Source organism: Triticum dicoccoides, chromosome 4B, assembly GCF_002162155.2.
Source record: "Triticum dicoccoides isolate Atlit2015 ecotype Zavitan chromosome 4B, WEW_v2.0, whole genome shotgun sequence".
Classification (NCBI taxonomy): Eukaryota; Viridiplantae; Streptophyta; class Magnoliopsida; order Poales; family Poaceae; genus Triticum; species Triticum dicoccoides.
The window spans coordinates 512,377,484-512,383,496 of NC_041387.1; positions in this window are offsets into that span (position 1 = coordinate 512,377,484).

A 6,013-nucleotide genomic window follows, 5' to 3' on the forward strand; every position below is an offset into this window, starting at 1 on the left:
TCGATGGGAGATGCCTCCTGATTCAGATGTGTTCGAGTTATCACCCGCTGGTTCTCTTTTTGTGTTTGTTGTGCTTGTTGAGCCAACTGCTGTTGCCGCTACACTGACGGCGGCCACAAAGGAAAAGAAGGATGGTAGGGGGAAAAATATGAAGTGGCAGCAGTTCATGTACATGTGCGTGCCGAACAAGATGTGTGAGCTCATCTCTAGTGGGGTTAGTACTGACAAGGGCTTCAAGGAGGCGCACTTGAACACCGTTGCGAAGCAGGTGTTCAAGTTCTATTGCCGGGAGGTGCTGCCACCCAGGTGTACAACCACCTCAGGAAGTGGAGAGCTCGATAGATCCAAGTGTCTAAGCTCAGAGACCTTAGCGATGCCTCATGGGATCAAAACACTTGCTCGATCGTTCTTGAAAGAACATGCAGTGCCCCCATGTTTGGTTTTAGTAATTGATGACAATCTCTATGTACTAATGGTTGCCTTGAGTTATATTTGAAGGATTTGTCCATAGGCTTTTCTTGGAGTCCATTTGTTGGTTTCAAGGAGGTGATGACCAAGGTGCTATTCAAGGAATTACCTAAAGATTGGTCATTTGAGAGGTTGATCAAGACTAAGTCAAAGAGTAAATCAAAGTGATCAACTTACAAAGCGGACAAGATGTACCAAGGGATCAAGTGATCCCATGGTATGGTAAGCATTGTCCATTACGCTTTGTATGCTAACCCATGGTATTCGTGAGAGTTCGTTATGGGGTTAGGTTGCGGTGTGCAAGTTCAAGTGGAGCATCACGAAGAGATCAAATGCTTGAAGTCTGTCGTCCATTGTGGTAAAAATGGATTTGTGAAGATGTGCGGAAGAGTGGCTCACCCATAGTGGAGTATGGGGGAGCAATCAACTAGTCTTCATCGAGCCAACGCAATCACGAAAGGTGGTCCAACTTGAGGGAGTCAAGATCGTCATCATCTAGCTCAAGTGGACCATATGCAAGGCAAAGGTTTGCCCTTGATAGGTTTTCTATTTTACCGGTCTCATGGTGGTAGTAGGGAGACCGGGTTATAGGATCGATTGTCGTACTATCAAGGGGGGCTCTCGATGAGTAGCTTGATCGTATTATTCATAGAGAGCTCAAACCATTGCATCCTTGCATCATCTTTCTTGGTTCTTGTTTGGTTCTCTTTGTGAGATTTGGAGCTTATGGTCATCTTGATGACAAGTTCGAGTTCATCGAAAACGGAGTTCACATGCATCTTCTATGATGTTTTCGATGTTGGAGGTTCTTCCGGTTCTACTCTGTTGGAGGTTGCTCTCCTCTTTTTGTTAGGCATACCTCCTCTGCCTCTTCTTACTGTATCCAACAAGCTTGAGTTTGCTCAATTCGGAGCTCATTTACAGAAGTTGTGACAGTTCTGATTTTATTGGAACCGTCTATTGTCTTTAGCTGCGTTTTGTAGGCATCCAAGTGCTAAGGCCTCTGTGGTGTGCGGTAGTACTGCTCAAGGGAGCGGTAGTACCGCAGGGGCCAGCGGTAGTACCGCTCCTGGTGAGCGGTAGTACCGCTGCCTCTAGCCCAGAACGCTGGTGCGAATGCTGGGTGCTAAGAGGTAGTACCGCGGTCAGAGTGGTAGTACCGCCTACCGGCGGTAGTACCGCTTGTTAGCCGCTAGTACTACCATCCCTGTTGTGGTTTCGATTTTCGTGTCAGGTTTCCGTAAAGGACCATGCACGGGAGCGGTAGTAGGGACGGCAATAGGGCGCGGTAGTACCGCTTATTAGCGGTAGTACCGCTCCTACGTCCACTCCAACTGCCGCTCAGCTCGCTGCCCTCCTCTGTTTTCTAGTGGCTATAGGGAGCGGCAGTACCGCTTATCAGTGGTAGTACCGCCCACAGGGCGGTAGTACCGCCCTAGTGCATGTACTTCTTCTCCCTCAGCCCTGGTTGCCCTATGCCTGCTTGCCACAGTAGTAGTACCGTTGTGGCAGCAGTAATACCGCTCCGACAGCGGTAGTACCGCTCTGTGCGGGCTGTGAGCATAACGGTTGGATTTTCCCCCTCCTATAAAAGGGGGTCTTCTTCCCCAATGTACCTTATCCTTTGAGCTCGTGTTCTTCCCCCATTGTTGACCTTCTTCGAGCTTGCTATCTCTCAATCCCTCCATGGATTCTTGCTAGTTTTGGAGGGAAAGAGAGAGGAGATCTAGATCCACATTTCCACCAATCACTTTCTCCTCTAGGTGAGGGGAACCCCTTGGATCTAGATGTTGGAGTTCTTGGTGTTTTCCTTCCGTTCTTCCTCTCATTTCCCTCCCTAGCATTAGTTGCTTTGGTGGGATTCGGGAGAGAAGAACTTGGGCACTCCGTGTGCCCTTGCCATTGCATTTATTGCATCGGTTTGAGTTCTCCACGGTGATACATGGAAGTTACAAGTTGAGAAGATTATTACTCTTGGGTGCTTGGTACCCTTGAGCTTGTTCCTCTTGGGTGCTTGGACGCCCTAGACGGTTGGTGGTGTTCGGAGCTCAATCATTTTGGTGTAAAGCTCCGGGCAAGCATCGGGGTCTCCAATTAGGTTGTGGAGATTGCCCTGAGCAATTTGACGGGTACCGGTGACCGCCCCCAAGGGTTGCCATTTGTACGGGTTCGGTGACCGCCCTCAAGGGTCCCTTAGTGGAATCACGACATCTTGCATTGTGCGAGGCGTGAGGAGATTACGGTGGCCCTATTGGCTTCTTGGGGAGCATTGTGCCTCCACACCACTCCAAACAGAGATTAGCATCCGCAAGGGTGTGAACTTCGGGATACATCATCGTCTCCGCATGCCTCGGTTATCTCTTACCCGAGCTCTTTACTTATGCACTTTACTTTGTGATAGCCATATTGTTTCTTGTCATATATCTTGCTATCACATTGTTGTTTATCTTGCTTAGCATAAGTTGTTGGTGCACATAGGTGAGCCTATTCATTTTAGGTTTTGTGCTTGACAAAATAACCGCTAGGTTTATTCCGCATTTGTTCAAGCCTAAACCATAATTATTTTAAAGCGCCTATTCTCCCCCCCCCCCTCTAGGCGACATCCATGATCTTTCAGTTCTAAAGGCAGAGCACTACACCGGGCATGTCCCTGTTAGCTCACCGGCCCCTTGTTTTTCACACTGACTACCATTGCCTACTCACAACTGACAACGCTTGTGCTTCTTTCTTAGGACCAACCGAAAGATGTCAAGTTCCTCAACACACCCATCCAGAACTACAACCAGATGCAGCACATCTTTTCCATCGGGTTGGCAACCGGCAAGCATGCCATGGTCTCCGGTGAGCCTCTCGGTTCTCCCATGTCGGAGTTCCCAAGCACCCCGAATGTAGAGGCAGACCTTGATGGCCTTGAAAAGCCATTTGAGCATGTCCCTCTGGTCAATAGGAAGAGGAAGAGGGGCGCCCTAATGGAGGAGGAGATTAGTGTCTTCACCAGCATGACTGAGGCCATGAAGGAGGTGCAACCGCCATTAGGGAGAGCAAGTCCGTTGACGTCCACGCTGACATGTACAATGTCGTATGGAGCAAGGTGGCTTCACCGATGTGGCTCTCATGGCAGCTCTGAGCCACTTGCTAGAAAACAAAGCCCAGGGTGTTGGGTTTGTTGCCATGGCAGACGCCCACAAGGTGTTCTGCCTCAGGAGCTGGTTGGGCAAGCATTACTACTAGAGATTGCTGTTGGTTACCACGTGCATGATCCTCGATGGCGATGGCGATGGTGACAAGGACGATGATGATGATGATGATGATGTATATTTTATGTAGCTAGGGCTTGAAAATAACATGATGGTTTGCATATTTTGATGAGGTGGTATATACTAACCCCTCACGGTGATCCTTAGGGTGATCATGAACCTGTGGTGGTAGGATGACACCCTCTTTTGGATGTGGTGATGGTAGGATGACACCATAGTACTGCTAGGTTGAACTTGATATGCCATATGATCATGCATGCTTACTAGTTCTCTTCTACTACATTGCATGTTGTTTGTGTGCTCCTTTGATTGCCCCTTGATTGTTCCATTGCTTGTTGCTTCAACTGTTGATCCTTTTTCACTGCTAGGACAAGTGGTATGTTGTGTTCATTGGAAGGGCACCAGGGGTTTACAGTTTATGGGAAGCTTGCAACCAACAAGTTTCAGGGTACAACGACAGCAGCCAAAGAGGGTTTAAGACTAGGCAGGCGGCAGAAGATGCATACGCCAAGTTTGTGTGAAAGCAGGCATGCAAGGTTGAAGTTGGAAAGGCGGCGCCACACTTTTGGGTGAAGACTTTAATCATCATCGTGCAGTTCATCACCATTGCGGTGTTCTGGTGTTGGTGTGGTAGTTGTGCTCGTGTGTAAGGTAACATCACCACATAGGGTACAAGGTTAGCACACCTTGCACCCTGTGTGTAACCAAACAATGTGCTTATGTGTGAGTTGAGACAATTCAGGCAACCAAACAACATGTGTAAAGCTATCCCCTAATGCAGGCAAGCAAGATGCATGCAACCAAACAAGTTGTAGATGTTGGTTTTGGGGCTGTTTCTACTAAGCCAGGCTTCATTGAGCCAGGCCTCATTGAGCCAGGCTAGGGTGGAGCGGCAACCAAACACGCCCCTAGGCTCCACGACAGCGCCCTCAAGAGAGAAAGCGACGATGAGCCTTGCGTTACCGAGTCCCGAACGGACAAGGGTCTTCACCCGAAACCCTAACACAGAGAGGAGAACCAGAACAACGTCTTCAGGAAGATAGAGGCGCCCACGGGTGTCGTCGTCATTGGCACCAAAGTGCAGAGCTTCTGCTAGGCAGCTCACCCTATGCCACAAGATGCAACCAGGCCATACTCTACGAGCTATGACTCCCAGATCTGGATCCGAGCACCGCCTATGATAGGGCGCCTGAGCCACATGCAGCTTGACCTCTCACCACCCACATGACCGAGAGAGGAAGCCACAACTCCATCATGAGGCCTGCAGAGAGCCAATCATGGGGATCGCTGTTCGGGGCCATGCCCCGACATCCCCGTCCTAAGACACCGCCACCCATCCACCTCACGACACACCAACCCCGACAATAAGAGGCCAACCTTCCCCTCCTAGCCCCACATTAGTCCCGGATCTGGGTCAACACCTCCACTGTAAGAGACAATGCATGCATCCCCAACTAGTCCCGGTGGACCTGGGGGACACGACCCTAAGGCTGTCGACGGCCGCTGCCAAGCTGAGCTTGCACGAGGCCAAGTCAGTGGTCATCAGTGCCACACCGCAAGATGGGGAAGCATCGTTAGGACAACCACCACACCTGCAAAGACAACACTCACGTGCACATCATGGGCCGAGCCCAACCTCACTTGCCCGGAGAATCCACCCCGATCCGCCCAGGGCCTAGATCTGACCTGCCCAAGGACAAACCCTAGGTCAGAGAAACCGTCCTGCGTGCAACTGACACCAGCCCCGCATGCTACCGGCTCCGGACCGGAAGAAGGGAGATAGCCATGCCGCCGGCACCCCGAGCCACCATCCAGACTACGGCCATCGCACCGCCAGCCAGACCACAGACACCACGCCGCCATAGTTAGCACCAACGTGTATTGTCGTCCTAACCCACTGCGGCCCCCAATTCAGCCGCCCGCGGCCACGAGCCGCTGCCGCCGCCACCGGCAGGACAACGACCTCGCCGCCACAACTCGCGTCGCTTGGCGACCAAATTTGTTTGTCGCAGTCCAGGCACGTCATGCCGTCGTTGATGTCCGTCGCGCAGGCCTCGCACCAGCGCACCGCTGCAGCCACCACACGCGATCGTCAAGCTGCACGACGCCACGCCATCATGCCCACCGCCGCGCCACGCACCAGCCCGAGGGGGCAAGCTCGCACTTCCCTCATCGTGCGGGAGGACGCCAGGGCCCCATCGGAGCCATAGTCGGCTGGGCTTCGCCCGGCCACACCCTCTTGTTGCGGCAAGGCGGGGGACGGGAATTCTGACAGCGGGGATCTAGGT